Source organism: Nelumbo nucifera, chromosome 4 (assembly GCF_055504915.1).
Source record: "Nelumbo nucifera cultivar China Antique chromosome 4, China Antique-T2T, whole genome shotgun sequence".
In the NCBI taxonomy this organism is placed as follows: domain Eukaryota; kingdom Viridiplantae; phylum Streptophyta; class Magnoliopsida; order Proteales; family Nelumbonaceae; genus Nelumbo; species Nelumbo nucifera.
This window is the reverse complement of record NC_142652.1, coordinates 67,488,349-67,514,497: the sequence shown is the minus strand read 5'-3', so window position 1 is coordinate 67,514,497 and position 26,149 is coordinate 67,488,349. Positions and strand designations below refer to the sequence as shown.

Here is a 26,149-nt window from a genome sequence, read left to right as displayed (position 1 = left end):
TGCATTAACTGTATCCCGCTCTTGTTGACTTAATTAGCCTTGTTCTGTATTGTTGTTTCACATTACCTTGAATCACAATGTTAATGTCAAGAATTTATTAATAATTAGATGCTAGTAAGATTTCCAAGTATTCACTATTTTTTTCTTCAACTACAATGATACAAGAGAATTGCATACCTCTACTTGGTAAGGAGCTAACATGCCATCATTCTTAGAAACATCTTCCTTTAACAGCATGGTCCAAGACATTGGAAAGTGTTAGAATATATCTACCTCAACCTGTTTTCTCACATGGCCAACTCAATGTTTCTTTTGAAAGCATGGTCCAACATTGGAAAATGTTGCTTTACACTTTGTGAGTGCATGGAATGTCCTAATATAACACCCAACAAATTTCTATGCAATACATTGATTTGTTTTTCACATGTTTGTCTTAACATAAATCAACATCTAAGATTTTCTTTGAGAGAAGATAACCAAAAATTGATAAATCAACATCTAAGACACAATCAATAAGATGAATAATAGTTTAAAAGATAAGGGGGAATTTAAGATGCATTAAACTCAAGGTGGTGTTCAATATGCCAATGAGTAAAGTATTTATATCATATAACAAAAAGCTAGAAAACAACTTAATGGTATAAGAGTTATTACCAATTTGCTTTGTTGTTCAAGCAACTATTGAAGATGGGTGAACTTATACACCTTTGTAGGTATAAGCACAATATATTTTATATCCTTAATCTTGCTACTTCTATTGATGGTCATTTGATAATTGGTACTGAACTTACTCAAATGCGTAACATGTGTAGGGATCTTTCTGATGACACAATTTGAAATGGAAAATTAGACTCAAAGAAATTGATGTCATCGTTAAAGATTGTTGCCTACATTTGATTTCCTTGAAAAGTTAAAAAAAAATCATATTAGATAAATATTAACAAAATTAAAGAAAAACCTAGTCTCGACATGGTGTGATTTCTATGAATTTAATCTTTACTCTCCAATTGATTGATTTGCCGGTCAGTTCTAAGAGGAGCACATATTTCTTCCATTCTAGAGGACTTATGATTTAGTAAGAGATTCTGAATTCAAATAAAATAGGTTTCTTCAAAGTTAAATTTTATTTTTTTATATTGGTTTACCTGCTAAGTGGAACTTAAATGCTCTTTCGGTAGATAACTTAGAATGATAAAACAAAATCTGCACAAGGGACCTACAACATAACAAAGAATCTTAAATTAATTCATGATATAATCAATATATATATATAATGATATAATAAAAAGATAAAATTTAATCTGTTTATATTGGTTTACCTACCAAGCCTAAAGAATTATAGCACACTTTCTTTGAATTAGAGCTTGTAATTCCTTTGCATGGGTTTTAAAAACTACCATAGAATCTACTCATATCTTTTGAATTAGAGCTTGTAATTCCTTTGCTCTACTCACTTTCTTCATTTAGAGATAGTGTTACAGTTCCTAAAAATAAGTTAGTTGAAGTCCCAATTTCAATAGTGAAAGCTTCATTAAATTGGGTCATGTCATGGTTTTCAAAACCGGATCGGACTAGATAGTCGGACCGGAAAAACCGAGAATCGGTCCGTTTTTCCCCAAAATTGGATTTTCTCCAAAAACCATTGATTATGGTCAGCAAACCGCTGACCCAGGCGGTTAGCCATTTGAACCGTTCAGACGGTTTTGACCATTTTTATTTTTTTTTAATTTTTTTATTTTTTTTGTCAGAATGGTCGGACCTTCGACCCGATAACTGGACCCCTGACTGGTTCGATCTTCGGGTCGGTTTTAAAAACCATGGGTCATGTTATATATTGTTGGAAAGATCTTTGATTCCGCTTTCTAACGCAATAAATGATTCATCAATCAGAATTTTCTACGGAAAGTTATAAGCGACACGAATTCGGTTGATAGAGCTGACTGCATATTCGAACCTTTCAAAGAAGTGAGGTACCATGCCAAGAGGTCGGCCTAAGGATCAACACAAGGCTCCAATAGAGAATGCATACTTATGGGAAGAAATCAATGAATTAAAGTAATCTTACAATATCATACAAGGCATGATGAAAGAGGTGTTACGTAGACTCCCCGAGCAAGCCTCTACAAGCAATCCTACCGGTACAACTGTATTTATGGAGCAAACATTTGAAGAACCGAACACATCTAACAAAGTGGATCATTCTGACACATCAAGTTCTACGAGAGAAGCATCACCAAGATCAACACCTTTGCGACAAAAGCATTCATGTTGATGTTTCTGACTTTGACGGTAAGCTCGATCCTGAATTTTATTATGATTGGATTGCATCCTTAGAAACTTTCGTTGAGTGGAAAGAATTATCAAAAGAGAGAAATGTCAAATTTGTTGTTACAAAAGTCAAAGGTCATGTCTTAGTTTGGAGGCAACAATACCAACTAAGTCATGAAAGTTAGAGAAAATACAAAGACACAGTAGAGAGAATTCAAGATGAAAGGGTAAAACAGTTTGATGAATAATTTGATCGAACCTTGGACTATTTATAGATGTGTAGATAACGATTGAGTACAATACAACTATTAGAGTTTAAGTTTGTGTACAACACTCAAGGTTAAGAAATTAGTTTAAGTTGCAACAAAACTCCATCAGATATAATCTATTAGGATAAGGACAAGGAAGCGATTAGACCTTAAGTACAAAGTTCATCGCATGTAAGAATCATGCAATGAAATTTATTATGAAGTTCATCACAAGTCTCTAATACGCCCCCTTGTGAGATCCGGGAAATTCATGGCCAGCTCAAAAGAGTTGGAGTCACCACCAATTTTTTAGAGGTAATGGGCCATCACTTTCGAGTTAAAAAAAATGGTTTACCGGCCTTGATAGTGACTCCATTCTCTGCCAAGAAAAGGCACTGAACCAAAAGACTTTGGGTTCAAAGGATTGGGAGAGGGAAGGTGTTAGGCACGTGCTACTATAGCAGCCCACTACGAGAGTAATTTAGGCTCAAATTCCGACAGAAACCCGCACTAACAAGATTATCCAAAGCTCCTGAAATTTGGCGGAAATGTTCCCAAATTCACCTAGAATTGATTTGAGGTGATGTTATCATGTCTTAGGTACTAGTTTCCCTAAGACCCTTGCCTCTCTATCTTTTTTTCTCAATCCGAAGGAAGATGGGAATATAGATTTCCTAAGATTTCAGAGCTTTAAGCAACCCTAAACTAAACTAAAAGCAAAGAGATGATAGAATGAGAGGCATACTTCTCGTGTACGATCTTGAAACATGCTTTCAGTAGCCAAAAGGACTTCAAATGAAACTTGAACAAGGCATGAGCTAGGTTGGGCATTTCTGGTGTTAGGACTGGAAAACAGAGGATGAGGCTTGAACTTGGCTACAAGGATACCGAGATTTAAAACAAGCTAGGTGTGTTATGGGAGTTGGGAAATCTCTCCTCCCCTCTCCAAGCTTGAGCTGAGCCTCTATTTATAAAGAAAATGGAGGGAGATGGGTCTGAAACTCGTCTAGCTACAGTGTCTGTAGCTCAGCAGAGTTTTTTCATAAAAATGGGCAAGGATTTTGAGAGAAAGGGGGTTGCAATTGACCTTTCCTTTTTTGTGCAACAAATCTTCTCGGTTTTGGGTGGTTTCTCATGAGTTTCGTGCGTCCAATGAGGGATTGGGGCATGCCAGATGTTGCAGCCCCGTATTTGGGGCTGACAGTGGCAAAAACATAAATTTGAAGAACTTTTAAATGTTATTTTGTCTTTTCTTGATTTTAAGTAAGGACTTGTTTGGCATTTTGGGTTTTTTAAGCCTATTAGGCTCAAAATCACTGGTCCAGGTGTTTTAAAGGGGTTAAGTAAGGATCTGACGTTAGTCCCCACCCACTTAAGATCCTAAGTTGGATAGCTAATATGGTGGTTCAATCGGGTACGTAAAAAAGGTATCTCTCTTGTTTAAAGGTCAAACAGATGAATCTGGTAATGAAATTTGGGTGTGTTGGGTTTTTTGGGTCTCAGAACACAGTGGTGAGGTCTAATCGAACAAGCGGGGTTGGGAAGATTGAGATCTGTGGCTGAAAAGTTTGGATCAATAAGATTTGTTGAAATAGAATCTTTGTTTGATGAATGGTCAAATGGGGGAATTTTGGAATGAAATTTGGTGGGTAGGCATTTTCAAACATCCCAAATCTTATGGAAGTGGCGGATCTTTGATCAGAGGTGTGGATTGACTGATTTAGTTCAGATCATGGTCCTAGTTTATGGTTTTTCAATCAACGAGAGGACATGAAATGAAATCTTGCTTTTTCAACGGTCAAATGGAGGTGTTTAGAAGTGAAATCTGACATGCTAGGATTTTTTGGGTCACTGAACATGGTAGTGGGGTCTGATTGGTCAGATAGGGCTTGGATAATGGAGGCTTGTGACAAGTGAGCTTTTGATCACTAGTGCACTAGTTATTAAGTAGTATAATAATATCGTTCCCACGGGGATTTAACAAAATAAGTATTAGAATCACAATTTTTCCTAATTATTTGGACAATCAAAATTTAGGATTAAGCAAGAACTACTGAAAATAAAACTAGAACAAAGAAAATAAAAACAAGGGTGATCTCTAATTGAATATGCAAATGATAAAATCAGTAGGACTTTTGGTTCACCTAACCAATGTAATGAATATTGATGGGTCCGATTATCCAAGACTAATTGTCATTCCCATAAGCTGAGATTTTCCCAAATTTATTTAATATTCTCTCTCGAGATATACTAAACCTATGCCCATCAGGTAACCCTTCGATCTCTCGAGTAGAGCTCTCAAGGTGGAAGTGCATTAAGTCCAAGAAAACCATTAAATTCAGATGAATCATGTATATATATCTCTATATACCATTCAATTCACACTATGAAATTTCTGTCAATTATGTGAATTCCTCTCTCAATTCATTCACATAACCCAAATCAATTAAGAGGTGGCCAAGCTCTTAATTGTAATAATCACAATAATTCATAGACTATATGGAAATCACAATATTGGATAAATCAAGAAGATAAAAATATATTCATTAATATGGTTAGGCTTTCCATATCCCTAGCAAGAAAACAAATCAGTTCATGATGGAAGAATTAAAGCAAACAAAGGGGAAGAAAGAACTCTTGAATTCACCCATGGTGCTGAGATCTCCTCTTCTTGCTGCCACCTTCTTGTTGAAGTTTCTTGAATTCTTGAACCTTTCTTGAACCCTTCTTGACTGATTGTTCATTGCTTCTTGATTCAAATCAGAAATTGAGTGATTTAGTGATGCCTAAAACTTGTCCGCCCCCTCCTTTATATAGCTTAAAAGGGAGGGGGTGGTCTCTTACTTCCTCTTGAAGTTGATCTTTACAAGAATAGAAAGTCCTATCCTAATTCTAATCGTATCTTTTTATCTAATGAACTCAATTCTCTTATCTCTCTAAGATTACATCAAGAATTTAGATCTGGAGGGACTCTTCTCAGTTTCTTGTTCTTGGATTCGTATTAGACCTCATCTGTGAATTGGGCTTCAGCCAGGCTTTTCTACAAGTTGGGCTTCAGCTACGGATTGGGCCTTCCTTTGAAATTTCCATGACTTCGGGCCCGGATTTGACTTCGATGTTGGCCGAATCTGCAAAAGCCCAAAACATGAAAGTTGTGGAATTTTCTCTTATCTTTCCAGTGGATCATGAATCAGCCCATTCGGAGTTCGGATGCGCGGGTTAGGCCCAGATTACTGAACAATGTCGAAACTGTGAAAAATCATCCGATTTGTCTTTCTTTGCTCCTGATGCCTTCTTTCATGCCCTGAACAGAAATGTGAGTCCAATTAGGTGCTAATTCAATATAAAAGACAGAATAATTGGGGATAAAAATATGATAAATTCTACTCTCATCAAATCCCCCACACTTAAACTCTTGCCCATCCTCGGGCAAGACAAAACTCACTTAAGAGGTTTAGTGAGCACATAAACTTAATGGGCCTAAAGCCCAATTTGAACTGGAATTAAGTCAGTTCATTAAAAGAAGGCAAGATAGGATTTATAATTTGATTAGGATTAGCTGAAAGAGAAGATAAGTCTTATCCATTCAAGAGTCCAGATCCAAATATCAAATTTGGATTAAGGAACTCTCTCCTATTTGAATTAGGAGGATGATTATGAGAAGGCTATAAATAAAGGGGGCGAATTCCTCAGTTACACAACACAACAATCTGCAGAGTTCTTTACTGTTCTTGCCGCCCCTACCCAGTTCGATCTCCACTTGTGGGAGTGATCAAGAATTGTTCTTGATATTGCTTCTTGGTAGAAGAAGCAATCTGAAATCGTGCTCACCAACCCTCTACTCCCTTCTTACTGAAGAATTCGGTTCTTGCTGAATTGAATGGAAGCAGGTTTTGGTTTTCTCCTTGGGTGTGAACACCTTCATTGGGAGTTACTGCTACTTCATATCAGGTATATCCCTCTCCTCCCTCTTGGTTTCAGATTTGGTCCGGTTTGGTTCAAGATTGATCATTGAAAATGCAGTTTTCTAAAATAGGGAATGTGATTCCCAGATGGGAGAGAGAAATTTTTGAAAATTTGCCTTACCTTCCTGTAAGGTTCGGCCATCCATATGATGGATCTCTCATCCCTTCAGGATTTTGTTTCAAGTGATGGATTATGATCACGGATAAGTTTTGGTGATGTGTCATAATCAAGACCATCAAAAGAGAATCAAGTAGATTTAACGATGGATTTATGGGCATTTGGGCTAAAATTTGGTTTCTTAGGGTTTAGGCATGTTTTAAAGTGATTGGTGTAGTCCGATCGGGCATCCAGAATGTAGGAGATGGGTTAAATAAGGGACTGAGCAAAACTTGGGTGCCAACACCCCTCGAGTGAAATGTCCAGGAAGGACATAAAGCTTAAATCGAAGAGAAGTAAACTGAGTGGTTTAGTGAGTAGATCCACCACTTGATCATCTAAGGAAATAAAGTGAACAAAAAGGGATCTCTTGAGAACAAGATCTCGTAAGAAGTGAAAATCAACTTTAATATGTCTAGTACAAGCATGGTTAACTAGGTTCGCAACAAGATACGTGATGCCAATGTTGTCATACCAAACCATAGGAATGTGTACAGGAAGTTGGTTTAGATCAAGCAATAAGGAACATATCCAAAGAAGCTCGATTGCAGCATTGGCAGACACTCAAAATTCTGACTCCGTGTTGGAATGAACAATAGTGGCTTGCTTCTTAAAGATCCAAGCAACTAGATTGTGCCCAAAAATAAATGAGATAGCCTCTAGTAGAGCATCTATCATCAGGATAGCCAACCCAATCAGCTTTGGAGAAAGCTTGAAGAGTTAGCGGAGCTAATGTAGAATAAAAATGCAAACCATGATCAACAGCATGCTTAAGGTATCAAAGTATCTGCTTGACAGCAGTCCAATGTTTTTTCATTGGAGAGTGGTGGAGAAACTGACACACCTTGTTCATAGAGAAAGAAATGTCGGGCCTCGTGATGGTAACATATTGAAGAGTGCCAACAATGCTTTGATACTCAGAAGGGTTAGGCAAAGGATTGCCACTAAACTTGGAGAGCTTAGTAGTGCCAGCCATAGGAGAAGTGAGAGATTTAGCTTCAACCAAGTTGGAGTGATGTAAGAGATCCAAGATGTATCATCATTGAGTAAGGACGATGCCACTAGACTGTGGTACGACCTAGTGTGGTAATCAGATCATCAAGAGCAGAGGAGGAGGAACCAATGAGAAGAATGTCATCAACATAGACCAGCATATATAGAGTGACTGAACCCTTGTGATAAATAAACAAGGAAGGATCGGCTACTAACATATTAAAACCAAGTTAAACAAGATGAGTGTTGAGGCAAGAGTACCATGCACGTGGGGTCTGTCGAAGGCCATAGAGAGCCTTGTTAAGTTTGCAAACATATGAGGGGAAAGTCGGGTCCTCAAATCCCTTGGGTTGGCGAACATAGATCGCCTCTAATACTTAACCATTAAGGAAGGTGTTGTCAAAGTCCAATTGCCGAAATGGCCAACCAAAAGAAATGGTGACCAGTTTAACCACCGAACTAAAAGTGTTAGTGAAGTCAATGCCTAGAACCTGGCTGAACCCTTGTGCAACGAGATGAGCTTTGTAACGATCAACAAAACCATCCGCATGTCATTTTACTTTATAAACCCATTTGGTGCCGATGACATTCAGGTGTAATTAATATGGGACAAGCATCCAAGTCTAGTTATTTACAAGAGTGTTGAATTCATGGGACAGAGCTTCATGCCAAGTAGGATCTTTATATGCCTTAAAGAAACAGGATGGTTCAGTAGCAGTATCTAACAGTGCGGATAAGAGAACTTTAGGAACAAGATAATGAGATGCACCATTGGACCATGAAGGAAGAGAACCGGTCTATGATCGAGTAAGCATGTGGTGTTGGCGGGTAACTAGTGCAGTGGCATCAAGTAAATCTTGTATTAGATGAGTGTCGCATGGTGGAGGAGGAGAACTCGATGATGTTGAAGTAGCTGATGGAGGGGCCAGTGATGGTGTCGATGACAAAGAAAAAGGAGCTAATGATGGTGCTAGAGATGGTGGATCCGGCGGATCAGCTGATCATGCTACCTGCGAAGATGAGGTTGGAGACACATGAATAGTTACACCAGTATGATTCGGCGAATAAGTTAGAGGGTTATGCCAGGGAAGGAGCTCTCATTGAACACCACATGCGAGCAATATATAACCGACCAGAGGAAGGATGTAAGCACTTATATCCTTTGTTGGAGTCACTGTAGTTGATGAATATGCATCAAAGAGATCTATAAGAAAATTTGTTGCGGTTGTACGGTCGGAGAAGAGGGTAGCAAGAGCAGCCAAAGGTGCGAAGTAAATTATATTCAGGTGTCTTACCAAATAGGGTGGTGAAGGGAGAAGCTCCTTGTAACAATGATGTAGGAAGCCGATTAATCAAGTAGATAGTAGTGGAGGTAGCATCGTCCCAGAAGGAATACGGGAGATTGGAGGAAGCCAGTAGAGATCGGGTAGACTCGATGATATGTCTATGTTTTCGTTCAGTAGCACCATTCTATTCATGAGTGTGAGGGCAAGAAAGTAGGTGGGTGATGCCGTGAGCAGCCAGAAAGGTGGAAACATGTCAATACTCTCCTCCCCAGTCAGATTGTAGACATTTAATTTTTCTTTCAAACAAAACCTCTACATGACTCTTGAATTTAAGAAAAATCTCATAAACATCGGATTTATTTTGTATCAAAAACAACCATGTAAACTTACTATAATCATCTATAAAAATTACATAGTATTTGTAACCATTATGTGACTGAACCGGGGCAGGACCCCAAACATTTGAATAAAGTAATTCTAAGGGACTGCTAGACTCATTATTTGAAGAAGGAATATGTAACCTATGACTTTTTCCTAACTAACAAAGCCTCACAAACAGAAGAAACATTGCCAGGGGAGAATGGTAACCCAAACTTGGATATTACTTGCCTTATGACGCGAAGGGCAGGATGTCCCAATCTTTGATGCCAACCATTTACTATAGTGTGTTCACCGACAAAAGTAGTTGGAGAAGTGTTCTTGATGCTGACACTACCCGAAAATCAGTAAAGCCCGTCTCTACTAGGTCCTCGAAATATTGTTCTCCCCGTATAATCCTTCAAAACAAAATAATCGCAATGGAATTCAAAATAGATATCATTGTCGTGAGTGAACTTGCTAACAAATAACAAATTTTTTGAAATAGTAGGGACATGCATCAAATCATTCAACTGAAACAAATGAGAGTTACGAGAGACAGTAGAAGAACCGATGTGAGCAATTGGTAGACCTATTCCATTGCCTACTTTAACTTGTTTCGAACCACCATGTTCGGACTAATTTTGTAGATTTTCAGCATCGGGCATCATGTTGAAGGAATGGAAAGATCCATCGTATGGACGCCCAGATAAAGCGGAATAGAATGGGCGAATTTCAAAAATTTCTTTCCTTCCTACAATTGGGAATCGCATTCCCTATTTTAGAAAACTAATTTTCAATGGTCAATCTTGAATCAAGAACCAAACCAGATCTGAACAAAACAGTAAGAGAGGGAAATACCTGATACGGAGAATTAGTATACCCCAAAGAAGGTGTTCACGCCCAGAAAAGTCACCAAAGACTGCTCCCACTAAAGATGGCACAATGTAGGACGGAGCAGAATCAACAATGTTCTTCACAAGAACTGGATCCTTCGCAAGAACCCACTGGACGGCAGGTGAGCACAAATTCTTTTCAATTCTTTCACAAAGAACTAAAATCAAGAACGTTTCTTGATGACTCCCACATGAGTGGATATGAACTGCTAAAGGCGGCGGCGACAGGAAGGAGGCAGCAGGGTGAAATTGGCACATCTCACTGTATGCTGATTTCTCTCTTCTATGTTGTATCTGTATCTCAGATGAGTGTCTTTAGAGGCTGCCGCCCCCTCCTCCTTTTATAATCCTAAAGGGATCAGCTCCTAATCCTTTTAGGAGATGTTGATCCCCTTAAGTGATAAGGTAGAGTCCTTATCTAATCTGCAGATCATGATCAACCCTCCTAATTTGATTAGGAGTTTCTAGATTTGAATATGATTCAAATCTGAACTCTTACTGAGTGGATAGGGACTTTCCCTTATCCTTTAAGGCTGGTCCATATCTCAGATTCGCCCCATTCAAGATAATCTAATTAGCCCAGCTCGTATTGGGCTTTTGGCCCATTAGGTGTATGTGCTCACTTAAGCCTTCCAAATTGCTGCCTAGTTGGGCTTTTTCTGTATGGTGTGGACCCAAACGTTGATCTACACATCTGCCACAAGGGTTCGACCCAGCCTTTGTCACAAGGCCTAGCCGAATTCACTAGAAAGCCCAGTGAACCCCTTAAGCCCATCATATGGACTCTAAGGGCCCAACACTTACAATAAGTGGTCTTTGGGCCAAACCACCTTGTAACACCCAATGACTGTGGGCAGATGCAAGATTAGCCCATCAGGTTTAACCCTCAAAGGCCTTACACTTAACCTCTCAGCCCATAATGATCAAACACTGCCCGACAAGGGAGGACCTCTCCCCTGACTATAAGGTACAATGTTGCACTCTTCTCTTACATGGACTCCGAGGATTAAAACCTTTTGCAAACAATTTTGGAAACTTATAATATATATATATATATATATATTATATTGCATAAATATATTTTGCAAAACAAAATTTCAACGATTGAAATCAACTACCGACAGTGTTGGTTTCCATCAGAGAGAGTGCATTTTCCTGATCATTACCTTTGTCCGACAAAGGGGCTAATCCTGTCACTATGATCACCCACTCAGATGGGTTCATGAACCGTCGCAACATACCTAGGTTTTGACCCCCTCTAAGGGTCTCACTGATTGGCATATCAAAGATGGCCCAATCCGCCACCTAGTTCGGTGCCATAATCGAGTCTAGGGGTCAGGTGTAACATTACAGTTTTGCCCACTAGTCGCCAAGGTCCAGGGCAATACTGGAATTCTGGTCCAGTTCAAGGTCTCAAGCTAATCCCACACTGCATGTACCTCGGGTGTCACCCTAGTGACAGAGACAGGCCACACCAACCGACTTGGTGGCACATCAGTGTCAGCCTTATCAGGATAGGTCTCCCCAGACCGACCCACTCATTGTGAACGTTCTAAACCAACACAAGTCTCGTAAGTGTGTGGTTTTAAGGGTATTACACAGAAACACACCACATGGCATGAATCAAATATGCACTTTATCCATTTACAATAAATGTCATAAGTACATCAAACTGATTGGAGCTAAGGGCATATACAAAACTGTCTAATAGCTCCCACTTGCACTTAGGTCCAATCTGGAATAAGCCAGAGTCTCATATTTTCCACGTGTTTCTCAAACACTTTCTGTGTGAGTGGCTTACTCAATGGGTCTGCAACATTCTCCGCTGAAGCTACATTCTGAATCAGGACGTCCCTCTACCAACAATCTCCCATAGTACGCGGTACTTCCTCTCGATGTGGTTGGACTGGGCTCGTGGCTCCTTAGCCTGAGCAATGGCCCCATTGTTGTCGCACAACAACGGGATGGGTGATGTGTTGGATGGAACTACTCCCAACTCTTGGGGAACTTATTCATCCACACTACTTCCTTGGCAGCCTCACTTGCGGCAATGTATTCGGCTTCGGTTGTGGAATCCGCCGTGGACCCCTGTTTGTTGCTTTTCTAGCAAACAACACACAATCCTATCGTGAATACATAACCAGATGTAGACTTTCTATCATCTGGGTCTGACTGGAAGTCAACATCAGTATACCCTTGGATCTGTAGTGATGTACCATCGAATACAAGACAAAACTCTTTTGTCCTTCGAAGGTTCTTAAGTATGCATTTCACAGTGGTCCAATGCTTCTGCCTTGGGTTGGCCTGAAATCTGCTTACTACACTCACCGTGTGAGCAATATCGGGGCGAGTGCACAACATGACATACATGATGCTCCCCACGACTGAGGCATAGGGAACACTCCTCATGTCCTCAATCTCCTCAGATGTTTTGGGAGACATTTTCTTGGAGAGAGTAACTCCGTGCCTGAAAGGAACGATTCCCTTCTTGGAGTTTTCTATGTTGTACCTTTTGACGATTTTGTCAATGTAAGCAGATTGGGATAATCCTATTATCCGCTTCGATCTATTTCTATAGAGTCGAAGACCCAATATATAAGATGATTTTCCAAGATCTTTCATAGAGAATTGCTATGAAAGCCATACTTTGACCAAGGTCAACATTCCCACATCATTCCTAATGAGTAAGATATCATCCACATACAGAACCAAGAACGTAACCTTATCCCCACTGGGCTTCCTGTATACACAGGGCTCATCCGGGTTCTGCTCAAAATCAAAAATTTTGACGGCAGAGTCAAACCGAATGTTCCAACTCCAAGAAGCTTGCTTAAGTCCATATATGGATCTATTAAGTTTACATACCATGTGTTCCTGACCAGCAGCATTGAAGCCTTGCGGCTGCTGCATGTAGATATCTTCAGTAAGATCTCCATTCAGAATATGGTTTTGACATCTATTTGCCAAATCTAATAGTCATGGTATGTTGCTACAGGTAGAAAGATCCTAATGGATTTAAGCATGGCCACGGGCGAAAAGGTTTCCTCATAATCGATGCCCTCTTTCTGAGTATACCCTTTCGCCACCAAGCGAGCCTTGTAGGTCTCAACATTGCCATCGGGGCCCTTCTTCTTCTTATAGATCCATTTGCAACCAATTGCTTTTACCCCGGCGGGCAGATCTACTAGAGTCCAGACTCCATTGGCCTCCATTGAGTCCATCTCAGCTCTCATGGCATCTACCCACTTCTGGGAATCTATGTCCAACATATCTTCGGTGTAAGTCACATGATCCTCCTCACAAGTCAAGGCTTCCACCAGGTAAGTATCCTGGTCATAACTATAACGGACTGGTGTCCTGGATACCCGGGCAGATCTTTTAGGTTGGTCACTACCTGGAACATGTGGGACATCTCCCACTACTCCTAAGATCTCGTCATCAAGAACAACTTCCTGACGATGATTATTCAGGATGTAATCCTCCTTCAAGAAATGGACATTCTGACCATAGAACACCTTCTGTTCTCTTGGGTCATAGAATAGATAGCCCATAGAGTTTTTGGGGTAGCCTACAAATAGGCAACGACTGGTTCGGGATTCCAATTTGTCTGGGCTCGTTCTTTTAACGTGTGCTGGAAAACCCCAAATATTCAAGTGTCTGACACTTGGTTTCTTTCTGCTCCAAAGTTCATAAGGAGTGCTCGGAACCGATTTGATTGGAACTCTATTCAGCACATAAATCGTAGTATCTAATGCGTATCCCCAAAAGGATGTGGGTAACTCCGAGTGTGCGAGAAGTGATCGAACCATATCAAGTAAGGCCCTATTCCTCATCTCTGAAACACCGTTAAGTTGTGGTGTAGCATGGGGAACTAACTATGATACTATCCTGTTGACCTTCTGGTAGTCCTTGAATTCGTCAGAGAGATACTCGCCACCTTGATCGGATCGAAGGGTCTTAATTTCTCTCCCCAACTGTTTCTTGACCTCTTGTCTAAACTCCCTAAATTCGTCAAGTGATGAAGTATACATGTTGGTTACGACTCCTAACATTCAGGGGTCCGCATACATCACTATGTATGAGGTCAAGCATGCTGGTACATCTTTCAGGCTTGCCGCCGAATGGCCGTTTTGTCATCTTACCACGAATGCAAGGCTCACAGGTGGGAAGATCTTCTACAGTTAGAAAATCCAAAGGACCATCCTTTACCAACCTTGTGATTCGGTCAATACCGATATGACCAAGACGGTAATGCCACAGGCACGTGGGACTAACGTTATCACGAGTTCTCTTGGGAACGTTAACTGACGTAGTTTCGGCTATGTTGGTTTCTAGAGAAGGATGCAGAACATAGAGACCATTCTCCAGTTCCCCATATGCGATGAATTTGTTGTTTCTTTTAATAGTAATCGTATTACTAAAGAAAACGGAATATCCATCAGCACACAATTTTGAAACAGAAATCAAAATTCTCCTTAAATTTTATACATAAAGACAATCTTTAAGTACAAGTGATCATTCTCTAAAAAACATATCTACGGTTCCGATGGCCGCAGCTGCAATGCTTGCAGAAGTTCCCAAGAAGAGCGTCACCTCTCCCTCACTCAGTCTTCTACTTATTCTGAAACCCTGCAATGTGTTACATGCATGAGTCGAAGCCCCGGAGGCAATACACCAGAAAGCAGAAGTAACCAACAAATTGGTTTCTATGACACAGGATTTGGGATTACCTTTCTTGGATTCCAGGTAGGCAGGATAGTTCCTTCTCCAGTGGCCGGTTTGGTGACAATGGTGACAGGCATTGGATGCCTTGTCCTTCTGTCTCTTTGATTTGTTGCCCTTTTTCTGGGGCCTCTTCTTAGACCTCCTCTTCTTGCCACGCTTGCCTGCTTCCATAAGCATGGCGACGGGCTCATCCTTACGAATCGGTTCCTCAGCTCGTTGCAACATATTCTTGAGCTCTTGTAAGCTGACATTCAGCTTATTCATGTTATAATTCATGACAAACTGATTGTAGGATGGAGGTAAAGAATTCAGAATGGCATCTACCTTGGTGACGTGGTCTAGCCCGGACCCTAGGGCTTCCAACTCGTTTATGTATCCCATCATCCGAAGACAATGGTCATGCACTTGCTGTCCCTTGGTCATTTGAGCGGTTATGAACTGCTTCAAGACTTTCTGCCGAGTAGAACGATTATGCTCTTCGTACATAGTTTTCCGTCTGTCCAATATGTCCTTGGCCAATTCGATCTGATCGAACTGCCTCTATATTGGATTGTCCAGAGAAGCTATGATATAGCAGCAGGTCAGGGAGTTCTTTCCCTCCCACTCAAGGTAGTCCCTTCTGCGGGCCTCAGAAGCTCGATCACCCGAATGCTCTGGGGCGGGGTTTTTGGCAACTTTATCCAATTTTTCAGAAGTCAGTAACAACATGAGGTTACGGTACCAGTCAGCGTATTTAGAGCCTTTAAGTTTGTTGTCATCAAGAAGCTTGGCGAATTGTTCGTTAGTCATTTTCTGGTAAAATAGAAAGACATTAGTCCACAACCTAATTTGATTCATGTTATCTACATAGATAAGGCTTTTAATCTATGTCCCATTTCCATTTGTTCATCACCGGGATTTCCTTCCTATCTCAGTGACGAAGACCACGACAATTACGTCTATTGGAAATGTGGGAAACCACATAGGGTGCATGGAGCCAACTGTTTCAGCTGCATAACCACACCACCTTTTTGTGAAGGATCATATCCACTCATCACATGAGCTTTCCCTTTGGCCTCTGTCAGACAAGGTTCATAGCCGTTAACAGGTAAACCTTTCTGTCCAGTGAGTGCTCACCCATCATATTCGGCCACGCCAAGGTACCGTGAGAGAGTTCCCATTTTCTGGTGAAGCCCCTCCCACATCGGTATATGACATCTCTATCATCAAATGAAACAATCCAACAGATCCAACAACAAATCGGTTGACCCATTTTCTGGTGCTTACCCTCATCACTTGAAGGACCCGTCTTCATGCTAATGACGGAAGGCCTTTAGAGAGTCCATCATATGGATCTCCCTATCACATGCACTCATATTTCAGGAGGGAACAAGTTACGCCCTAGTTTTAGGTCAAACCTGAGTGGCTCCCACTGGCTTTCATAAAGCTAGATTTCTGGTGGCCCAATTCGGCTAGGGTTTCCGCACGTGTCCTTTTCAGGGGTGTGGGGCCCACCACGAAGGGAAGGTTATCCAATGACCATAAGGGACACCATGGCAATGATGTGCATTCAACCATGGTGTGCACAAGAGCCACTATCATATCTGCATGGGCCAAGTGCTTATGGCCCATGAACACAGCACATCACACATCCATACATCACATGCAGGAAGAATTGATCCAATCAATTAAATATCTGTAAAGCCCATTTTATAGCCCATTTAAAGTCCATAATATTAACATTTAATATTATCTAGGTATATGGGCTGAATAGCAATTAGCAGTTCGGCCCATATAGCTTTCATGCGAATGGTGGGCTTTTGTAGTTTTAACAATTTAAAACTAGGCCTTACAGGTTGGGCTGAATTAATACTTGCAATTAAACATCAATCCCTGACCCAAAAGTGGGAGAAATCAGGACTGAAATCAGCCCCCATCGAACCCTAGATTCGGTCCAAATCTGGTTCGAATTGGTCTGGGTTTGATTTTTTTAATTCAAGAATTAATTCAAGATTAATGATCTGAAATTAAATACTGATAAAGAAAAAACATAAATCAGTCAAGTAGGGCTGTTCGCACACTCCATCCTGCAAAACAGAGGTTAGAACACAGTTTGCAGTTTCTCAAACTGCAAATCGCAGATGGCAATTTTCATGTCTGCGAATTCTCCTTCCAGCGCTGCCAACTTCGATCCAAAAAAGGTACAGAAATAGAAAAACCTAATTTTCTATTAATTATTACATCAGATCGAATCCTATACATTCAGTCTAATATATATACATATATATATATATTTATATATATATTTACAGACCAAATGTAAAGAATAAACAAGAATCTGCAAATTGTAGATATCCACGAGCCAATAATAAAAGATTTCGATCTCCATTGTACAAACAACCCATAAATAAAGAAAATTATAAAGAACCATTCCATATAAAATTCAGATTTTTGTAAAATTTAATTCCAGATCATTCGCCCATATTTATGGGAACACTTTCCCAAAAAAAAAAACAAAATCTGCGCAAATAGGGTAGAACGCCTTCTGCCCATTTGCGCAAGTTCAGATCTGAACAATTTTGATTCAAGATTTGAACCAGGGCTCTGATACCACTGAAGGAATAGAAAGATCCATCATATGGACGCCCGAATAAAGCAGAATAGAATGGGCGAATTTCAAAAATTTCTTTCCTTTCTACAACTGGGAATCACATTCCCTATTTTAGAAAACTAATTTTCAATGATCAATCTTGAATCAAGAACCGAACCAGATCTGAACAAAATAATAGGAGAAGGAAATACCTGATACGGAGAATTAGTATGCCCCAACAAAGGTGTTCACGCCCAGAAAAGTCACCAAAGACTGCTCCCACTGAAGATGGCGCAGTGTAGGACGGAGCAGAATCAACAACGTTCTTCACAAGAACTGGATCTTTTGCAAGAACCCACTAGATGACAGGTGAGCACACTTCTTTTCAATTCTTTCACAAAGAACTAAAATCAAGAACGCTTCTTGATGACTCCCACGTGAGTGGAGATGAACTACAAAAGTCGGCGGCGGCAGGGAGAAATTGGCATAGTCTCACTGTTTGCTGATTTCTCTCTTCTGTGTTGTATCTGTATCTCAGAAGAGTGTCTTTAGAGGCTGCCTTCCCCTCATCTTTTTATAATCCTAAAGGGATCAGCTCCTAATCCTATTAGGAGATGTTGATCCCCTTAAGAGATAAGGTAGAGTCCTTATCTAATCTGCAAATCATGATCAACCCTCCTAATTTGATTAGGAGTTTCTAGATTTGAATCATATTCAAATCTGGACTCTTACTGAGTGGATAGGGACTTTCTCTTATCCTTTAAGGCCGATCCATATCTCAGATTCGCCCCATTCAAGCTAATCTAATTAGCCCAGCTCGTATTGGGCTTTTGGCCCATTAGGTGTATGTGCTCACTTAAGCCTTCCAAATTGCTGCCTAGTGGGGCTTTCTCTGTATGGCGTGGGACCCAAACGTTGATCTACACATCTTCCACAAGGGTTCGGCCCAGCCTTTGTCACAAGGCCTAGTCGAAATCATTGGAAAGCCCAGTGAACCCCTTGAGCCCATCATATGGACTCTAAGGGCCCAACACTTACACTAAGTGGTCTTTGGGCCAAGCTACCTTGTAACACCCAATGACTGTGGGTAGATGCAAGATTAGCCCATCAGGTTTAACCCTCAAAGGCCTTACACTTAACCTCTCATCCCATAATGATCAAACACTGCCTGACAAGGGAGGATCAACTGCCGACAGTTTTGGTTTCCATTTCCCCGATCATTGCCTTTGTTCGACAAAGGGGCTGATCTTGTCACTATGATCACCCACTCAGATGGGTTCATGAACCGTCTCAACATACCCAGGTTTTGACCCCTTCTAAGGGTCTCACTGATTGGCATATCAAAGATGGCCCAATCCGCCACCTAGTGCGGTACCATAATCGAGTCTAGGGGTCAGGTGTAACATTCCAGTTTTGCCCACTAATCACCAAGGTCCAAGGCAATACTAGAATTCTGGTCCGGTTCAAGGTCTCAAGCTGATCCCACACTACATGTACCTCGGGTCTCACCCTGGTGGCAGAGACAGGCCACCCCAACCGACTTGGCGGCACATCAGTGAGCCTTATCAAGATAGGTCTCCCCAGACCGACCCACTGGCTGTGAACGTTCTAAACCAACAGAAGTCTCATAAGTGTCCGATTTTAAGGGTATTATACAAAAACACACCACATGGCATGAATCAAATATGCACTTTATCCATTTACAATAAATGTCATAAGTACATCAAACTGATTGGAGCTAAGGGCATACAAAACTATCACATGTGATGTGTTGCGCCAAAGTTCGGATACCATGTGGGATCAAAATTTGAAGAGAACCCTCCATGATAAGCAGTAAGTGTAAATTCTTCAGTTTGTATATTATTAAAGTTGAGATCGTACCGTTTGCGACATTTCATTGCTTCGTGTCTAGGGGTGTTGCAAACTTGACAAATAATAGTAGAATGTGAAGGAATGAGAGATCCATCATATGGATGGCCAAACCCTGCAGGTAGGTTGGGTGAAATTTCAAAAATTTCCTCTCCCCTCATTTAGGAATCACATCCCCTGTTTTAGAAAATCTACATTTTCAATGATCAATCTTGAACCATAAACCGAACCAGATCTGAAACCAGAAGCAGGAAAAGGATATACTGGATACGGAGAAACAATATCTCTCAATGGAGGTGTTCATGCCCAAGGAAGGAACCAAAGACTGCTCCCACTGAAGATGACGCTGTGTTGGGTGGAGCAGAATCAGCAGTGTTCTTCAAAAGAACCATATCCTTCGCAAGAATCAGCTGGACGGCACGTGGGCACGACTTCCAATCAGCCATTTCACAAAGGACTGATATCAAGAACCGTTCTTGATCACTCCTACTGTTGCGGAGATGCACTGACAATGGTGGCGGCAGCATGAAGAAGGCAATAGGGAGAAATCGGCACAGTCTTACTGGAAGTTGTTTTCTCTTTTCTATAGGTGAGAATGTTGTGATGCCAAGAGGATGCCGCCCCCTCCTAATTTTATAAACTTAAAGGGATCAACTCATAATCTCATTAGGAGTTGCTGATCCAAAATATTTGGATCTGAATTCCATTCAAGTGATAAGGATTGACCCTTATCTTATCTGCAGATTAGATCAACCCTCTTTCAATCTTATTAGGAGGTTTCCAGATCTAAATAATCTTATTTAGATCTAGACTCTCTGAGTGGATAGGGTTAAGAACCTATCTTATCTGCTAATCTAATATAAGATAAGCCCATTTATTTAACAGATCAAATCAACCCAGTTCGAAATGGGCTTTAGGCTCAATAAGTGTATGTGCTCACTTATCTTTCCAAACTGCTGTCCAATTGGGCTTCCTTGTATGGCATGGGACCCAAGCATTGATCTACACATCAGCCACAAGGGTTTGGCCCAGCCTTTGTTACAAAGCCTAGTTGAATTCACTAGAAAGCCCAGTGAACCCCTTAAGCCTATCACATGAACTCTATGGGCCCAATGCTTACACTAAGTGGTCCCTGGGCCAAGCCACCTTGTAACACTCAGGGACTGTGAGCAGATGCAAGATTAGCCCATCAGGTATTACCCTCAATGGTCTTACACTTAACCTCTCAGCCCATAATGATCAAACATTGCCCGACAAGAGATGACCTCTCCCTCGGCTGCAAGGAACAATGCTGCACTCTCCGCTCACATGGATCTCGGAAATTAAAACCTTTTGCAAACAATTTCAAACCATAATATATATTTATATCCATATATAAAATATATTTTGCAAAACAAATTTCAACGATTGAAATCGGCTGTCGGTAGTCTTGGATTCCATCAGAGAGAGTGCATCCCCGATCATTACCTTTGTCTGACAAAGGAATTGATCCTGTCACTATGATCACCCACTCAGATGAATTCTCAGACTGTCCCAACATATCCAGGTTTTGACCCCCTCTAAGGATCTCACTGATTGGTATATCAAAGACAGCCCAATCCGACACCTAGTGCAGTATCATAATCGAGTCTAGGGGTCAGGTGTAACTTTCCAGTTTTGCCCACTAATCTCAAAGGTCCAGGGCAATACTGGAAATCTAGTCCAGTTTAGGGTTTTAAGCAAACCTACACTGCATGTGACTCGGGTCTCACCCTAGCAGCTGAGACAGGCCACCCCAACACTTGGTGGCACACCAGTGTTAGCCTTAGCAGGATAAATCTCCCCAGACTTATCCAACGGCTATGAACATTCTAAACTAACATGAGTCTCATTAAGTGTCAAGTTTAAGGGTATTACACAGAAACACACCACAAGAACATGAATCAAATATGTACTTTATTCATTTACAATAAATGCCATAATGTACATCATTCTGATTGGAGCTAAGGGCATACAACTGTCTAACAGAATGACCACAACCTCTACCTCCATTATCATTGAAATGGTCACCGCCCCGACCGTAGCCTCTGCATCGGGTATTTGAGAAATTCCGGTTCTGCTCTTGGGAGGACTGGCTTTTTCCTTTGTAGGAAGTGTGATTGGTTCGGGTCAGAGATTGGGTATGATGCTGTTCCATCCAAGATTCATGACTAAGTAGAATTCCTAAGACATCATTGATGCCTAGTTGGTCTATATCAAGCCGATTGGTTTTAGTGGTAACAACCGTTTCAAATTCTGGACCTAGTCTAGCTAATACATCAAGTATAAGATCTATAGAGCTAACAGGATTGCCTACAACAAACAAATTATCAGAAAGACATTTGGCTTGACTAATGTACTTAGTAATAAAGAGAGTATCATTCTTAAGACTTTGCAGTTGTCTGCGCATCTGAAGTATGCGAGAGCGGGAATATGCAAAAAAAGATTTTGCAAGAGCAGTCCATACCTCATGAGAAGAATGAAGGCCCACTACTTGAGAGAAAATTCCCTCCCTGAGTGTGGAGATAATCCAACTAAGAACAAATTGGTATTGCTGAAACCACTCAGCAAAGGAAAGATTTGGTACCCGATATTGTTAGGTTGACTCGAATCAGCAATTCTCTTGGAGGAGCCTTGATCGATCCATCAATAATACCGATGACCTTGTGAGTATAGAAGACCGGAAGTAGTTGTGCTTTCCATAACAGATAGTTTTCTTCTGTTAGTTTGATCAAGAGATAATGTGACGAAGTCGAAATTGAAGAAGAACTCATACCACTAGAATGATAAGTATTGGACTGAGAGCTTTGAATTGAATTCTGAATTGAGCCTATGTCGCTGTTGGAAGCCATGGAGTCATGGCTCTGATACCATGTTAGAGAAATATGAAGACACAGTAGAGAGAATTCAAGATGAACGGGTATAACGGTTCGATGACTAATTTGATCAAATCTTGGACTATTTATGGATGTCCAGATAAAAATTGAGTACAATATAGCTATTAGAGTTTGAGTTTGTGTACAACACTCAAGGTTAAGAGATTAATTTAAGTTACAACAAAACTCCATCAGATAGAGTCTATAAGCATAAGGATGAGGAAGCGATTAGACCTTAAGTACAAAGCTCATCACATGGAAAGATCATGTGATGAACTTTATTACGAAGTCCATCGTAAGTCTCTAATAGTGAAGGAAGAGGAATTCAATGAGTTAATACTTAGGCCGAAATGAAAATAAAATTAGACGAGAAGTTCCTCCCTTTTGATTATTCTCAAACTCTCTATCAAAAGTTTCATCATCTCCGCCAAAATAGTGATCAAGGTGTATTTTATTATACTGAAGAATTTTATAAATATTTAAGTTGGGTGAATCTACGAGAAACTGATGATGAATTAGTTTCAAGGTATTTAAGTAGTTTAAAATTATCCATTCAAGATAAAATAATTTTACACCACTTAGGTAGTCTTGAAGAAGCTTACCAAATGGCTCCGAAGGCGGAAGAGAAATTAAAAAGGGCTTCCCTTAAGCAAGTTGAGAAAACAACTTTTGGAGAAAGGAAAATAATGATCCAAACACTTGATCAACCCAACCAACAGAATGGGAAGGGCTTGAAGGAACATGAAAAGAGTCGTAATGAAGCCTGAACAAGTGAGTGTTTCTGGTGTGGAAAGAAATGGCATTTGCCTTATGAATGTCCTTCTTGGAAGTTTAGCAATCGACTGAACTTAATTGATGAAAATGATGAAGAAATTATCCCTACTGAAGAAGATGAAAATGAAGCTAATGAGGAATTATGCGACCCAGATAGTGGCGCCGAGAGTCTTGTAATTAGACGAATTTTGGCTGCCCCTAAAAGTAAGGAAGATGACCAATGGTTGCGTAGTAATATCTTCCATACTTTTTGCATTGCTTATGGTAAGAAGTGTTTAATTCTAATTGATTCGGGGAGTTGTGAAAATATGGTGGCTAGGGAAATGGTTGAAAGACTAAAATTAAAATGTGTGAAACACCCTAAACTATATAAAATTTCATGGTTTATGAAAGGGGGTGAAGTTCCAATCAATGAATGGTGCTTAATAAAATTCTCAATAGGAAAATACAATGATGAGATTTGGTGCGATGTATTTCTCATGGATGCATGCCATCTTTTTCTTGGGCGTCCTTGGCAATATGATAGAAAGGTCCAACATGATGGTAGGAAAAATATTTATTCCCTTTTTTTCAATGGAGTAAAGTATATTTTGACTCCTTTGAAGGAAATACCTTCAAGAGTGACTAGAAGAAAATTGTAGTCTTTTATCCCTTAAACAATTTGAGGACACTTGCAAAGGAGGTTCTATTGTTTATGCCATTGTAGTTCATGAGTCCATTAGATTGGAAAAGAAGAAAGAAATACCTACATGTTTAACAAAACTCCTTAGCGAATTTAGTGATATCACACCTGAGTGAACTACCACCTATGCGTGATATTCGATATCGTATTGACCTAGTTCCTGGTAGCCCTTTACCAAACTTACCCCATTATCTTATGAGTCCGACAGGACATGCTGAACTTCAAAGACAAGTACATGAATTGTTAAATAAGGGATTTATTCAAGAAAGTCTCAGCCCTTGTGTTGCACCTGCCCTTCTTACACCCAAGAAAGATGGGACTTGGAGGATGTGTATGGATAGCCAAGCGATTAATAAAATAATAGTTAAATACTATTTTCCTATTCCTTGACTTGATGACATGTTATATATGTTTCATGGAGAAAAGTATTTTCAAAAATTGACCTTAGAAGTGGGTATCATCAAATCAGTATCCAATCCGGGGATGAATGGAAAACTACTTTTAAGACACGAGATGGTTTTTATGAGTGGTTGGTTAGATATGCCTTTTGGATTGTTTAATGCCCCTAGTACTTTCATGAGGTTAATGAATCAAATTTTAAGACATTTTATTGGAAAATTTGTGGTTGTTTATTTTGATGACATTCTTATATTTAGATCTTCACCTTGTGAGCATATTAACCATGTGAAACAAGTGTTGCAGGCTTTGCGCAAGGAGAAACTATACATTAATCTCTAAAAGTGTTCTTTCATGACTGATAACGTAGTGTTTTTAGGCTATGTTGTCTCATCTCAAGGTATGAAGGTTGATGGCTAAAAGGTCAAAGCTATTGTAGAATGGCCAAGCCCAAAATCAATAATAGAAGTGAGAAGCTTCCATGGTTTAGTTACTTTTTATAGGTAGTTATTAAGAATTTTAGTACAATCATTGCCCTCGTAACTGATTGCATGAAGTCCAAAATTTTTGTTTGGACAAATGAAGCTGAAGATAGCTTTAATCTAGTCAAGAAAAAGCCCACTGAAGCATCCATTCTAGCCTTACCTAATTTTAAGTATTTGAGGTAGAATGTGATGCATCTCATGTAGGGATTGGGGTTGTCTTAAGTCAAAAGGGACACCTAATACCTTTCTTCAGTGAAAAGCTAAATGAATCCAAGAGACGTTATTCCACTTATGACCTTGAATTTTATGCTATAGTGCAGGCTTTAAGCTTTTAGCGCCGTTACCTCATTCACAAGAAGTTTGTACTATACTATGATCATGAAGCTCTTCGTTTTCTAAGTGCTCAAAAAAAGCTCAATGCTAGACATGCCAAGTGTTTCTTACCTCCAAGAGTATACATTTGCAATTCATCACAAGTTGGGCACTAAGAATAAAGTAGCTGATGCACTCAGTCGAAATGTTTGTCTTTTGAAAACTTTATCCTTTGAAATAACTGGGTTTGATCTTTTACCAGAAAATTGTAAGACTAACCCTTACTTTGGTAAGATATGGGATGAATGCAAAGCTAAGAAAAATGATAAATTCAACATTTTGGATGGTCACCTTTTTAAAATAAACCAACTTTGCATTCCAAAAGGATCCCTATGATTGCAAGTTATAAAAGAACTACATGGTGGAGGCTTAGGTGGCCATTTTGGAAGATATAAAACCATTGCTATGGTTTGTGAACATCACTTTTGGCCTAAATTAAACTGAGATGTAGAGCAGTTTGTTCAACAATGTGTGATATATCAAAGGGCCAAAGGAAAAACTCAAAATCATGGACTTTACCAGCCTCTACCCATTCCAACTCAACCATGGGAAGACATAAGTCTGGATTTTGTGCTTGGGTTGCCAAGAACAAAACAAGGATTTGATTCTATCTTTGTAGTGGTTGATAGATTTTCAAAGATGGCTCATTTTATTGCATGTAAAAACACTACAAATGGTTCTCATATTGCTCATATTTTTTTTGAGAAATTGTTCAATTGCATGGTGTACCTAAGAGCATCACCTTTGATAGAGACATGTTATTTGTAAGTCATTTTTGGCACACTTTGTGGAAACTCATGGGCACTCGACTTCAATAAGTGCATACCATCAACAAACTGATGGACAAACTGAAGTAGTGAATTGTTCTCTTGGTGATTTACTTCGATGTCTAGTAAGTGATCATCCCTGCCAATGGGACTTTGTTTTGCCTCAAGCTGAATTTGCATATGACAGTTCTAAGTGTCGATCTACTAAAAAGACCCCATTTGAAGTAGTCTATGGAAGGAGTCCAAGTCATGTACTAGATAGAGTACCATTTCCTAATTCAGGTAGGAGTAGTATAGAAGTTGAGGAACTTGCCAATCACATCTATGAAATTCAATAGCAAGTTAGAGTGAATCTCGAAAAGGCAAATAAGCAATACAAAGAAGCTGCAAATGTTCATTGTCAATACTTCGAATTCCAAGAAAGTGATTTGGTCATAGCATATTTG

General features: G+C 40.0%; 1 long non-coding RNA gene across 2 annotated transcripts in view; it reads left to right on the top strand.

The window, feature by feature from the left end:
- The window catches only part of LOC104585599 (uncharacterized), a 51,707-nt gene extending 26,494 nt beyond the window's left edge, over positions 1-25,213 (top strand). The window contains exons 4-5 of one of the 2 annotated variants that reach the window (XR_002023572.2): positions 1,891-2,289; positions 24,885-25,213. This is a non-coding gene — a long non-coding RNA (uncharacterized LOC104585599). Of the gene's footprint in view, positions 1-1,890 lie in introns of both variants that reach the window. The other variant, XR_733326.3, reaches the window with a different exon arrangement.
- Positions 25,214-26,149: the final 936 nt, after the last annotated feature.